This window comes from Leucoraja erinacea, chromosome 4 (genome assembly GCF_028641065.1).
Source record: "Leucoraja erinacea ecotype New England chromosome 4, Leri_hhj_1, whole genome shotgun sequence".
NCBI lineage: Eukaryota > Metazoa > Chordata > Chondrichthyes > Rajiformes > Rajidae > Leucoraja > Leucoraja erinaceus.
In genome coordinates, this window is record NC_073380.1 from 86,756,948 (window position 1) to 86,772,184 (window position 15,237).

The 15,237-nt window shown below is 42.6% G+C and overlaps 1 protein-coding gene across 1 annotated transcript in view; it reads left to right on the top strand.

Annotated features, from left to right (window-relative positions):
* Positions 1-15,237, top strand: part of LOC129696654 (zinc finger protein 407-like) — a 528,355-nt gene that overhangs the window by 503,181 nt on the left and 9,937 nt on the right.

The window sequence follows — 15,237 nt, forward strand, 5'->3', positions numbered from 1 at the left end:
TCTCACGCACACGCATATACTTATTAATAAATATTGTGTACACACCAATACCTTGTTTAATACGATTCATTATCAGTCAGCCATCACTTTGCACTGTGTTCAAAGAAACAGAGTGTGACACAAAGGGTTCAAGAATTTGGGGAAATTTAAATAATGCATAAAATCGGTAAACAAATTGTTAAGTGACAAAACATTTTTCTGAGGGGGAGCAAAATTTCCAGCGCAGTCTACAGACCCCCCTTTAAATATATATGAGCATCTGCCATTATTTGGCTAACAACAGCTGTTCGTACTGTATTTGAACTGCGTAGCTGATAATTAAAATCTTACAGTTAATGTTTACCCCATGTTTGCTTGCTGTTCATTTACTGTACAACTTCTAAACTGCCAGAATTCAAAGGACTTTATTCTGAGTAGAGGTTGAAGGGCACCAACTATAAAAGATATAACTGCTTTAATGCAGTCAAAAGGTGAGTTTCTTAGTCTTCACGACCAGTAGTGTCTATGAATATGTATTGTATATTGCTGTAAATTGCTCGAGGTAGGAGGGGAGAGAGCTACCGTTGCCATCGTAGATGTTTGGGTGATGCTACATCAGCAGATCCTGTTTCATTATCACCTTTACTTTCATTGTGCCCACACACTCCAACCTCTGTCAAATTCAATGTACCACCTGCCAAAAAGATGCCAAAATTATGCATATAACAACATATATTTTGTTCTAAAGCTGAAGAAAATTGGGGTACCTTTTACCTGTGCCAGCTGGCAGTCTGGTGGTGTCTGTTGGCGCATATGGAACCCGTCCAACTTTCATCAATAAGTTAAACTGTAGATGTAATCTACAACAGACAGTCAAAAAATTTAACACCGAGTGTAACAAATGTCTTAGCGAGAATGTCAGGCCAGCTTAGGGTTTCAGGTTTGCTGTTATACAGAAAAACTGCCTTGATTGACAGTATTCTCAGAGCCACCAGACCCCAGAATAGCAGCATTGACCTGAACCTTGCCCTACCCCCTGCAGTCTCGGGCAACCAACACAGAGAGATGTTGCTGCTGTCTCTCCCTTCAGTAAACAAGGAAATATTGGGAGAAAGATTCAACAATTCTTTGCGGCTAAGTACAATGAGGGGAATAATTCCATTGGAAACAGCATTAGAAATAACCTGGAATTAAAACCAGGAATCGGTATTTGAAATAGTATAGGAGTGACGACAGTGGCAACTGATTTTTAACTCCATCCAAACAGTTGGAAGACAGTTTAAACTTTGAGGATGCCTTATGACTCCCTAAAGCTACAACCTACCCAGCTAACCCTCCAGCCCTTCTCTTCACTGCATGTCTGGTGAAATTAATTGTGGCTTTGGAGTTAAACTAGCTTGTACCTCATGCCATTGACTTGGGCAAACATTGAGCTCACATTACTGGCCCACGCTTCACTCACCCTCATCCTGACAGAGCTCTGCATCGGACTGCCTGTCACATGAAGGTTGCAAGACAGGAGATTACAAATTATATTATTAGCAACCAGTCCTTCATAAAGAAACACTTTTAGTGTATTGATGTTTTTGACATTTACTTTTGCTATGTTAAACATCAGAGTATTGATTACGGTTGTAGTTAATTTCCCCCAAATGATTGTTTACTGAGAAATGATTCAAATGTATTGATGAATTTGAGTTTTTGACTGACCCGGGGAGTTGAAATGAAGTGTAGAATTGATCGCAAAATGTGATCGACACGGTGCGGATATGGGAGTGGAATTTTGAATCGTACACTCCCAGTCCTGTGGCACACCTAACATGGAAGACAGAGGGCACGCAGCTGTAATGCATCAGTGTAACACACGTTTGGAATGTGACACCTCACTGGTAAACGGGTTGGATCCTGGCTAGGAAAGCAGCGACTTTAAACAGCCACACTTTACTGTGTTGTGATGGGAAGTTCACTGAAGTAAAAAAAAATGTATTCCCCATTCATGGATGTGCCAGGTTACTCAGCACTTCGTAGGTTAGGCCTCCAACTTTCCTTGGGGCTCCAAACTCTTCCCGGCTACCCACGTCCCCAGCTTTCCCCGGCAATCCCCATCCCTGCCTCTCCCCGGCGCTCAGACCATAACCCACCATTCCTTTCCCATCCATATAACTATCCAATTTATTTTTAAATGATAAAAACAAACCTGCCTCCACCACCTTCACTGGAAGCTCATTCCACACAGCTACCACTCTCTGAGTAAAGAAGTTCCCCCTCATGTTACCCCTAAACTTCAGTCCCTTAATTCTCAAGTCATGTCCCCTTGTTTGAATCTTCCCTACTCTCAGTGGGTAAAGCTTATCCACGTCAACTCTGTCTATCCCTCTCATCATTTTAAAGACCTCTATCAAGTCCCCCCTTAACCTTCTGCGCTCCAAAGAACAAAGCCCTGCCTCTGCCACAGTTCACATCCTTGCCTCTCCCTGGCTGACTGCATCCCAGAGTTTGCTGTACAACACAATATTCTATTGGATTTGACAACACACGGGGGTGGGGGGGTTCTGGGCCGTTCACTGCATCCCATCATTGTGCAGATCAAGTTATCCAGAACTTCACATAGGCCCTGAAAAAATAACCACTGTACATTTGGTCCCAGATCCACGCTCTTTTGCCACATCCCTGAAAATATTCCGCTTTCAAATATTTATCCAGTTATCCTGTTGGAGTTAGTAATGACTGGCCTAAAAACTGGACTGTGTACATAAATGTTAGAATGGTGGTGTGTGTGAGAGTCTGGGCCAGTTCCATCAGGAGATGAACTGATCTGATCCCTCACACAGCAAGGACCAAATAAACGGGTATGGACTCCTGTGTCCATCTTGGCACCTTGACCATGAAGCCCGCAGGTGTCCTATGACCAGCAGGTGGCCGAATGGGAACTGCTACTTCAACATCTGGTGGTTCATGCACAGGTAACTTTGTACCTGGCGTGCGACTCCAGTAGTTACATGTCTTTATTGTGCATGGCCCTGCTGAAGACTGAAGGGCCTGTGTCACTTGACGATTTTTTTCGGCGACTGCCAGCGTCATATCTGTGTCGCCAAAAGATTTTGAACATTTCAAAATCCAGCGGCGACAAAAAAACTGTTGCGACACTTGAAAAAACACTGCGCATCAACCGTCATCACGCCGTATCACACCGTGTATTTTTCGGTGACCTGATATATCGGTCAATGATGCTGGCAGTCGCCGAAGAAAATCGCCAAGTGGAACAGGCCCTTGAGAATCACTTCACTTGCGCAGATGATGATTAGCACATTCGCGGTGAATCAAAGTCATTCCTCTCTATTCCCAGGCAGAGCAGACATGGCTCCTTATGCCCCTGTCCCACTTAGGAAACCTGAACGGAAACCTCTGGAGACTTTGCGCCCCGCCCAAGGTTTCCGTGCGGTTCCTGGAGTTTGCAGGTGGTTGCCGGAGGTTGCAGGTAGTGGAAGCAGGTAGGAAGACTGACAGGAACCTCCGGGATGCTCGAAGTGTTGATGGTCATCAAGCAGTAAGTGTTGCTGCCAATTGGTACTGATTTTGGTCTGCCAAAGAGGAAGTTGGGCATCCAATTACATTGGAATGAGCTATGATCCAGATCTCAGAATTTAATTCCTCTTTGAGGGGATGAGGTTGCTGAACGTTGAGCTGTAGTCGATGAACAACATTCTGATGTATGTCTTAATATCCAAGTGGTCCAGGAATCTCACAGGTCTAACCCAAAACACAGGCAGAGACTCCCCAATCATAGACTGGCTCAACGTCTGTTTGAAAAAAAAAACCACCCTCACCAGTGCAACATTCCCTCCTTAACGATAACAAAAGCATTTTGCCATGTCTTGTGGATTCATTCAGCTGTCACCCTTGAAAGCTCCAGACGACTGTCCCACTACCTTCCCCTGAGAGTTTTAGGGCAAGCGGATTCTAAATTCTAAATTCCTTTCTGTTACAGAGTCGTGGAGCTATGTCAGCCCTTCAGCCCACCTTTTCTATGCTAACCAAGTTGCTATTCTGAGCTAGTCCCATTCGCCTGCATATGAAAAAGAGCCCACTGAACCATTCCTATCTATATATCTGTACAAATGTCTTTTAAAAATCATGATCGTATCCTCTGGAAGCTCATTTCAGTAATAGACTATCCTGTACAAGGAAGTGTTTTATGCCATCATGCCCACGCACCCTTAAAAACTCATTTTTACTGGGAGCTTCTCTGCCAGAGGAACTAATTTCGGAAAGTATTGAAATAAAATTTACGTTTATAACATGTACTGTTCGTTAATTAACATTGTTAATTGGAATGGAGCATTTATTTAATTGCATTAGTTCTATGTAATCTGAAACATTTGTTTGTAGAAAATGCTCTGCTCATAATTGCATCTTTCCATTGATATGCTTCGCAACCTCCAGATAATTCAACCTTAAGCTGTGTTGGGATGTTTTATAAACTTACAAACTAGTAAAAGAGGCTAATCAAATTACACGGATAAATTCTGTAGTCATATTGCAGGAACAATCTCACTGAGGCATTGAAACCTCAGAACACAGTCAAGTGGTTTTGTTACAATCAATTACTGTTTTGAGGGAGGTGCCACACTATCAGAGGTGTCATTTTTCAGTTAAAATGAGATACCCTCTTGGTTAATGGGCCTGTCCCACTTACGCAACTTTTCCAGCGACTGCCGGCACCGGTCAAAGGTCGTTGCAGGTCACTGAAAATTTTCAACATGTTGAAAATCCAGACGCAACCAGAACAAGGTACGACTCTTTGGGTGACTACTCACGACAATACAAGCTTCACCCCGCGACATGTCGCCAGGGTGTCACCAGTATGGTCGTGAGTAGTCTCCTCAGTCACCCAAAGGGTCGTCGTGTCTTGCTGGTCGCCGCTGGATTTTCAACGTTGAAATTTTTCGGCGACCTGCAACAACCTATGACGGGTGCCGGCAGTCGCCGAAAAAGTCGCGTAAGTGGGGGATAAATGCGTCACTGTTTAGAAGATCTTCGGGGGAGGTCACCATGGTCCTGATACAGATAATCATCCCTCAACCAATCTCATTAAATTGGATTTTTCTTTCACCTAAGATAGGCACAAAGTGCTGGAGTAACTCAGCGGGTGAGGCAGCGTCTCTGAAGAAAATAACGGGTGACATTTCCGCTCGGGACCCTTCTTCGCTTTTCATTCATGTTTCTATTCATTTGTCAGAATCTGGGCATGGCAAGCAAGGCCAGCCTTTGTTGCCCAAGCCTAATTGCTCTTGAGAAGGTGCTGGTGAGTTGCCTACTTGAAACACTGCAATATTTCTGATGAAGACATTCCCACAGTGTTGTTGTCAGGGAGTATCACAATTCAGACTCAGCAACGATGAAGGAACAACAAGATATTTCCAAGTTATGTAGTATTGAAGAAAAATCATGCGTGATGTCCCCATGCAGTAGTTGCATTTGCTCTTCTTGGTCATGGGTTTGGATGCTATTTCTGAAATGCTTAGACTAGTAGCTGCCATGCACTTTGTGGATGAGATGCATTGCACCCACTGTGTATCAATGGTGGGAGAAACTAATGTTTAGGATACTAGTACAGAAAACCCTCATTTTAATGGGCTTCTTTATAATGGATTCCTCTCCAGCCCGGCTTCCGACACCACCCCTGGCTTGCAAGGTGCACCAACGAACCCTTCTTCACCCACCGCACGATCCGGTTGACACGGCTGTCATGGCAGGTCATGTTGTAACCCCTGGGGATGGCGCTTTCTTCAGGCTGCTGCCACGGACAGGACGCACATGGTCACTGTGGGTGTTCCTCCCCACTCACCAGCTGCCGCTTCTTGCTGTTGGCCATCGCTTTGTCCACTCGGCCTCTCCCCTCCTCCACCACTGCCTTCTCCTCCTTCTCCCATCACTCTGTCCACTCGGCCTCTTCCCCCCCCCCGCCCCCTCTTCCTTCAGTAGTGGAGCAGTCAAAGCGACGGGTGAGAGGGGAGGGAGCCCCACTGTAACCGACCGTATCCTGTCAGTGGCGCCGGCCTGAAGAAAGAGCGTCCTGTCGGGGGCTACAACACGAGCCGCAGCAACCCCACATCAACTGGTGAACAAGGACTTGCTGGTGCAGACCAGTGCCATCAGTGTCCAGTTGGAAGGTGACACGACACAAACTGCTGGAATAACTCAGCAAACTGAATCAGTCTGAAGAAGGGCCCCGACATCACCTATCCATGTTCTCCAGAGATGCTGTCTGAGGCGCTGAGTTACTCTAGCACTTTGTGTCCTTTTGTGTATTAACCATCATCTACAATTCTTTGTTTCAGCTACATACAATGATAGTACCTTACCTGGTTACAGCCGACAATCGGAGACCCCATTCCCCCTCCCCCCCTCCCCCCGTGTCTATTATAATAAGGGTTTCCTGTATTAATAGATTGCTTTTCCTGAATAGTGTTCATTTTTTAAATTGTTGCTGAAGTTGCACTCACGCAGGCTGGTATGCAGGGCCGGCCTTCAGCCAATTGGACCAATTGCTCCCAATGGGGCACTGCACCTAAGGGGGCCCCGGGCTAGAGTACTCTACTCTTGGCTCGTCAAGTACACACAACACACTGCATATATATGTAGCACAATTTGCGGGGGAAATTATTAGCGTGGATCGATGTGTCGATACCTATGAGGTGGGCAATGGGGATGGATTTTCCATCGCCTGACGGGTGGCTGCGCGTGATATTGGCGTTTGATCGGGAGACCGGGAGAGTGCAAGGGACATGGTTAGACGTTGCCAGCTTGCCGCAGAAGCCATACTGCCGGCCAGCTGCGGGTAATTAACCCGGGCATGCGGGAGAGTGGTGGTTTGCAATGGGATGGATTTGCCGGTATCTACGGGGCGGTGGGAGCGTTCTGCCGGGCAACTTGGTGGCGCAGCAGTAAAAGCGAACACAGAGGTGGAGACCAGGGATCGATCCGACTATGGGTGCTGTTGTAACTATTTACTTTTCAGAGGTGATCTATACATTTTGTTTGTTACATGTAGGCTTACATGTATGCAATTTTATATTAAAATGTAGCTTAGATCTGTTTGGTCCATTCACTCGCAGGAACTTTTTAAGCGCACATTTTGATTACTTTCCATTCTACCATAGAGATATAAAATGTATAATAGACTTTAATTATATTCCTATGATTCTACAAACCTTGGCTGGGAACCTGGGGCTCAGCAAAATTGTTCCCAATTGGGCCCCGCACCTCCTAAGGCCGGCCCTGCTGGTATGTGTTTACCAGCGCCCTTCTGATTTATGGAAGGTGGAAAGGCTTCTTCCTAAGTCAATAGACAATAAACAATAGGTGCAGGAGTGGGCCATTCGGCCCTTCGAGCCAGCACCGCCATTCAATGTGAAGAGCACTGATCATCCCCAATCAGTACCCCGTTCTTGCCTTCTACCCATATCCCCTGACTCCGCTATTTTTAAGTGCCCTATCTAGCTCTCTCTTGAAAGTCATTGTTGCTGCGGTCATTACGCAGTCTTGTTGTTTGCAGATTGGTTGTTGCATTTTAAATTACAGCGGTGATATAACCAATCTGCAGAAAGATGCTGACCCAAAACATTACCTATCCATTCCCTTCCACAGAGGCTACCTGACTCACTGAGTTCACCCAGAACTTTGTGTTTGGCTCTTTAAGTGCGTTACTTTTTCTCTATGAATCAGACATGTGTCCAGAATTCGAATAGTTTAGCTCATAAAAAGGCTTGATTTCTTGTTCAGGAAAGTATGTTTGCAATTATGATGTCTTTCATTTTATTAATTATCTTCACACAAATCCTTCCACACTGGGATACAGTATATGGCCACGTTTAGGAAGTTCTGGAACTGTTTCTCCATGGTTAAGGCAATCCCAGGCAACCCGGGCAACTACTAATCACAGTACACAAAAATGCTGGAGAAACTCAGCGGGTGCAGCAGCATCTATGGAGCGAAGGAAATAGGCAACGTTTTGGGGTTTCAACGTACCCGCTGAGTTTCTCCAGCATTTTTGTGTACCTTCAATTTTCCAGCATCTGCAGCTCCTTCTTAAATACTAATCGCAGTATCATCTGCTGAAGTTCCAAATGTAAATGGGACAAAGAAAATGGATTAAGCTTGAGTAATTATTAAAAATACAACGGACAACTCTTGGAAGGATATCCCTTTGCACCTCTGATCGACAGTTATCAAAGCCTGAATCTTGCCATGCAAATCTGTGTGGGAAGTAACTGGCTGGACGTACTTAATTGTACTTAAAGCATTCAAAGTACCCATCCCCTATTTCTTAAACATTGCTGGCTAGATAGCACTAGATTGGTAACAGTGACACTGCTCTGAAAACTTATTATTTGCTCAAGTTCTGCAGAGACAGACTCATCAGTTTGCCTGCCAGATGTGTACAGAGTTTTGTTCTTTCTCAACCAGGATTGTATAGGACTGTCAAAAACTGATGCATTATACACTGCTTAAGGTTAGGGAGATTACTTACTCATGTCTACCTTACAGGTATAGGTTAAGCTTCAGGAGAGGCTGGCTTACCAGTATCGACTTTAAAGCAGTGTTGCTCAATCTATATTTCCATGAAAATTCTTTGTTTTCAGCTTTGTTCTCATTTAATGAAGCTTGCATCAATGTTGTGGGATGAGGGGGAAAGGGAGAGGAAGCTCATGGTCAAACTTAGTACCATTAGTCTTTGGTGTGAGCGATATCTTTGGTTGTTTTGCCATGTATTTTCATTCATTACAGGCGGCATTAAAAGTTTACTTTCTTTGTTAATCATCTTTAGCAATGTTGGTATTGTTTTCGATGATGAATCCCAGCTCCAGATGTCCAGTCCCTCCTCCTTCTGAACTGTATTCAAAATATTTCAAATTATAGATGTATACAGAATATGTCCACATCTACAGATATTTATCTCTGACAGTCTTACAATAGTGTGTTTGCCGTGCAATTTTTAACCTTTTTTTTTGTACTATTGTGTTGTTATTTGGATTCTGGCCACATATTAAAAACCAAGCATTAATGTCTCGGAAATTCATAATCCCTTTTGGGAACATTGAATGCGCATGTGTTCTGAATTTGGATGTATTCAGATTATTGATACTCAGACTGGATTTCCAATTTTTTAATTCCAGTGTACTTTACAGTGTTTCTGGACCTTAAGACTTCCTAGTATTCATAGTTCTGGGCTTATGTTAGTTTAAAATACTTTTCATTTCCTTTTGTAATTCCTTTGTGCCACAACTGAGAAGCCAATTGAAGTGTCCTCATGCACCTCTTTAAACTCTGATTCGTCAATTTAGCATTGCTGTAGAGTGTGAACGAGCTACTTCTCCAGATATTCTTTCAATGGAAATGTTTGTATTTTCTTTCAAGATGATGCTTAATATCTTGCTGTCTGTTGCTTTCTTTCTTTGAATAACTATCCAAAAAAACCTAGAGGGTGCCATTTGTTTATTTTCTCTCAAAACATAATCTCCATAACTTTCAGTGGTAATGCTCCCATTTATGTGTAGAAGTATAAGGAAGGCTAATTTCGCACCATCCCCACTTCATAGTGTGCAGTTGCTAATATATCTTGCTTTTTGTATTGTTGGTCCATTTCTTTATCTATTTAATGTTTCTGACCGTTTCTTTACTACCTGCCCAATGAAACGGTGGTAGGAATTAATTCTCATTTAATAGTTCACTAAGTTAGTAGCTGCATGTTGCAGCCCACTTTCAAAATTAATCTCAGTGATTTAAATAGGGAATCAGAGTAAAGCCCAGAGACACCATTATGATGCACATGAAGTAAGTGCGGCTGATGATAACTTTCTATATGTAGGTTAATGCAACACTGCAAGCCCAGAACTCTTTGAAAAGTAATAACCAGTTAAAGGAATCAAACATTGGAGATATTTCGAAGCACTTTGAGGAGGTGGGGAGCGAGGTTACTGGACAAAGACAGGTTGCATCAGCACAAATTTTATCAGCTTAGGTGATATATGAAATATAGAGCCCGATGCAGCAAAAGATTCGGCCCCTTGACTTCTAGCACAGATGCAGGGTGACCTCTCGTCTGCCATCCGTCTTGTTTCTTCAGCAAACTCCATGAATTTTTATGAGAAGTTTCTTGCGCCTAAGCTAAGCTCGCAACAAATTGCCTGACACAGATGAGATGAAGTCGTTCGGTAGCCTCTGAGTGGCCTTCTGGTGAATGACACAAACCCGGAGTCTTACAATGTCATACGCCAGTGATCACTGGAGCCTCGCGGTTGATAAATGCATCATTTTCTGGAACATTGATTGTTTTACAAGCTCAGCTGACTATTAAGCTCTGTGATCAAACCACTTAGATTATACGTCTCAAAATCATGAGGGGTTTTAAATTGTAAATAAAGAGAAACTGTTTCAGCAGCAGGAGAATTGGCAAGCGGAGTGAACAGATTTAATTTAATTACTTAAAAATGATTGGGAGGCAGGGAGATAGAGAAGTGATTCCTTTTTAACTCCATGAGCTATTGTGATTTGGACTCCACTGCCTCAAAGAAACAAGCCTGTGATTTCAGATGTAGGGGGATTGCAGATGTAACTTGAATTTTATTCGGGTTCTGTGGAAGGGGCAACAAATTGGACAGCATTTGCAGGGAATTGACAATAGGGTGATGGGCCCAATGGCTTTTTTGTATAATTGGGTCGTGTGTCCATAAAATACAGTATTGAAAATGATGGTGTATATATTTTGGTGAACCTTCCCTTTACAAGTAATGTTTATTATGTGAAAAATCAAATTTGCTTGACGTTCGGAAATGTTGATTCTTTTTATAAATCCTTTGGAACTTCAATAGACAGCAAAAACCCAAGCGAGAAATTTACCTCATTACGACACAGTCTTGTGATGTTAACGCCAAGGAGATCTCATGTTAAATGCACCAAGGAAATTTGCTCTCTGTGCTCACATGAGTATTAATCTAAAACTGCTGTGGTTGCTGTGAATGAGAATGATGCTGCATTTAAGGATGAACAGGACATTTGTCAGCTGCGTGCAATGGTGCTTTCCTTGTGGCAGTTTAATTTGCCGTGTTTTTACATTGATCCTTGTTGGTAATTCTCCACCCTGTGTATTCAGTGACTTCCCACTTCCAGTTGCTACTTTCCTTTGGTGAGGGACTTCAAAATTAGTTTTGGAAGATAGAGTATTTACTCCCCGAATCAGTGTGAAGCCAAACTTCCCCAGCTTAATGTTATGTCATACTATGTCATATCGCACAGGAAGTGGTTATTTAGCCCATTCTCAGCATGAGGGCAGTAAATCTATGGATTTATGTATAAAAGATGACAACAAAGGCTCAGTCATCGAGTATATTTAGGAGAGAGAACATTAGATTTTTAAAAGAATCCTAGTCATACAGTGTGGAAACGGACCCTTCAGAGCTTGCCAACAGCAATCAACGCGTCCCATCTACACTAGTCCTGTCTGCCTGCAATTGGCCCATATCCCTCTATACCTGGCCTAACCATGTTAAAGAATATTAAAGGAAAAAAAGTAGGCCTGAAATCAATGCAGGAGAGTGGGGCTGAGGTAAATGATTAGCCATGATCTTATTGAAAGGTGAAACATGAGGGGCCAAATGACCTCCCATTTATTATGCGTCTGTGTGGGCTCTTTGAAAGAGTTCTCCAATTAATGCCAGTTCCAGGCTCTCTGGCGGTAGCTTTGTAAATGTTTCCTCTTTCAAGCTTATATCCATTGGCAGTGGCATATTTTCAGATGGGCTAATGTCAGACTTCACCTCCTATTAATTCATTCTTAGCCATATTTCCTTTACATGCAGTGCTCTGATCATTGTTAATTCTACCCCAGCTACCTTCTGGCCGGGTTTTCCACACTCCCTGTTCAATCATTGAAAAGGATTTCAAGAGCTGACTCATACTCCAATAAACCCACAGTTGTGAACATGTGATAAAACGCTTATCCTATTCCTTAAGTACCCTGTTGCAGCATCAACTCCCCTTCCCTCTAAGTATGTTTTTATCATACTCTGTCAAGCCCCCAAACTAGCTCCGTGGAGCAACCCTTCACAAAGAATAAATCTTGATCATATTGTATTTAATTCCAATTTATCGCAGGCCAAAAACTCTTTTCTGAATTGCAGTTACACCATCGCGTTACATTAGTTGTAATACCACTTGAACTTTTGCATAGCTCCACATTAATTCATCTAGGTTGAAATGAAAGAATCTTCAGTGGGTGAATCTTTGCAATCTGATTGAGGTCATTACATTTTATAGGAGCCATTTTTCAAAGCAGTACTGACAGCACTCCAAGTTATTAAATTGCAGCATCAAAAGATGGACCCGCAATCACATTTATGAACTGGGATAGAAAAGCTTGAGTCATGTGCAGTGCAAAGGTTAAGATCCTGATGCAGTTAAGCTTCATCGCCCCCTTAGTGATGGCAGTATTTACATGAGCATCTTGGTTTAATGGTCAGGGAAGTGACTTAGCCCACCTCTGGTTTCGGAATAGATTAAGTCAGCAGATTGCATCCAATAATTATCCGCAATGAGAGGGATTCACCAGATATTTCCAAACCCTAGGGACTTTACATTAAATCATGGCATGCGGAATGGAGATGTGCAGAATCTTAAAAGAGTCACAGTGAACATGTGATTATAGGCTATGAGATTTTTAACTGTAAGTTATTACTTTCAATGGCTATTCACAATATTTGAATGACAAGATTTAAGGTCACATAATACATTGTGAAAGATTAATTTTTCGAGTGCAGATCAAGAACAAAGAATTACTTTTATAATTTGAAACCACCAGATATTATTTTCCTAGTTAAGAGGAGGTACAAGATCTTACCAACGAGCAACCTCTTGCATATAGTCAATAAGATCCATTGCATGCATTTTCCTACTATTGAGTGTTCAGTGAAATTTACAAAACAACTCCCACTACCCACCCCATCGCAAGAGAATCCCAGAAACAAATTCCAGTTAATATGAGTAAATTCAATTTCTCCTTCCTGCTCCCCTCTCCTTATACTCTTTGCTGAAATTTAGCACCAAGAGAACGGAGAGTCCTCTCCATTCCTTATAGTCACAAGGATCTGCAGACATAAAAAAGACACAAAGTGCTGGAGTGACTCATTGGGTCAGGCAGCATCACTGGAGAATATGGATATGTGATGTTTCAAACTGGAACCCTTCTTCAGACTGAAGATAGATGATGTTTCGGGTTGGGACCTTTCTTCAGCCAGATCAATAGTCATCTTCCGTCTGAAAAAGTGACCCGATCCGAAACGTCGCCTATCCATGTTCTCCAGAGATGCTGCCTGACCCACTGAGTTACTCCAGCACTTTGTGTCTGTTTTTCTTCTCTCCATTCCGTATTGCTTGTGTGTGAATCTTGCTTTGATAGTCAATTGCAGGCTGTCGGTTTCTGAGTCAGAAGCTTTAATGGCCAGCGATTGCAAAGTGAATCTCCAGCATTTAGCCATTCAGATTGAAGCATCTCCTGATCTTACACCCAGATGCTGAGAATTTAAGATGCTGGCAGATTTTGGTGGCCATTTCTCCTATCCCACGCCAGGTCAAACCCAGATCCCATTGATTTGAATGAAGATTGGGATTAAGAGGCAAAGGGAAAGGCTAGTTACATGTTTATAGTTTTTTTTTAATATAATTTGCTGTTTTTAACAATTACACGTGTTTAAATGCGTTCATCATTAATTTAAACATTTTAATTATGTTGTGATAGTTGTAATAGTTTTGAAATATTTCTGCATGAGAGGTTTCAAAATTGCAAAAATACACAACATCTTAGAGAGAAGGCAAAGCTCTGCCCATAGCCAACTAAGACCTAGTCATTGGGGTGGCTCATTCTCGCTGCTCCAGTTTGAAAGAACAGAGATCCTGCCCAGGGTAAGCACAGGGAGCAGATCCAGTCGTACATGATCCGGCTCATTGCCGATCCGATCCAAAGTTATTATGTAAAGACAGGTTGTCTTTGGTTAAGTATTTGTTAAAACGCTGCCCCCTTGCATTAATGTTTTGTGGGCGGGTACAGCAACTTTGGTGGAACCATATCTTGTACACTGGGAAGGTTCCTGCTTGAGGTATGGTCCAGCCAACTGGTGATTCCCTCTTGACCTGGAAACCTGGACTAGCCATCATTAATCTGTCTGAGAAGGGAGAAAATAAAGTGAGGAATTTGGAGGAAGGAGGAAAATTCTGAGAAATCTTTGAATTCAACCTTTTGAATACATTCTCATTTAGTGTTCCTTAGCCAGCAAGAAAGAGCATTGGTTCAAATCAAGCTTTCTGAGAGGCAATGACATGACTGAAGGAACAATGCACAGGGTTCAAACTTCCACCAGTTAAAATGAAGGGAATCTTATTGTTGCTTTTTGTCTTTCCGTCTGAATTTGGAAACTTTCCGCTCGAATTGTTGGCATAAGATGCAGGTTTACAGATCAACTGTGGACTCTGTGTGGATTTCCAGCTGTGAGTCCTGGCTTGATCAGAACACCATGGGCAGTGAGCCACATACTTTACAGGAACTGTGCAGAGGTAATGATGCAATGCCGGCCACTTAATGGAGCAAAAATTCAAACACACACACCAGTGACCTTCCCAGCACATCTCAAAGTTCCCAGCAGCCCTTTCCCACAAGTTGTTTCATTTCATCTTTGAAATTGTGTCAGGACCAATAATCGACAATCTGGGAGAAATTCTAATTGGCAATAGTTATTGAATTCGGTAACTAAAAGAATTTACCACAGAGAAACAGACTCTTCAGACAGCTAGACAATTGAGGTGTTTATGTCCTTCAAGAGCTCCTTCTCAGCTAGCCATAGTAACATAGCATATCCTTACTTTCTTCTTCCTGTGTTTATCTAGCTTGATATAATGTTATTTGTTTCAGCTTTTCTTTTCAATTGTCGCTGGCAACCATAAGGCTAGCATTTCTTGCTCATCTCTTAACGCTCTTAAGACGTTGACATTTAGCAACCTACTTGAACCCAGAATTTCTCCCCAATTCCCTGCCCCTGAAGACTGGCTTTCTTTGTGGGGTAGATGTTGCTAGTTTTGAAACCGTTGTTGCCTATTCCTTGTGATAGTGAGATCCAATTTCCATCATTTTCTCTAAATTCTCTTTTGCATTTATTAGTGACTATTATATATCAGAGGCCTTCAGTTTTGTTCTAACCCAAAAATGGC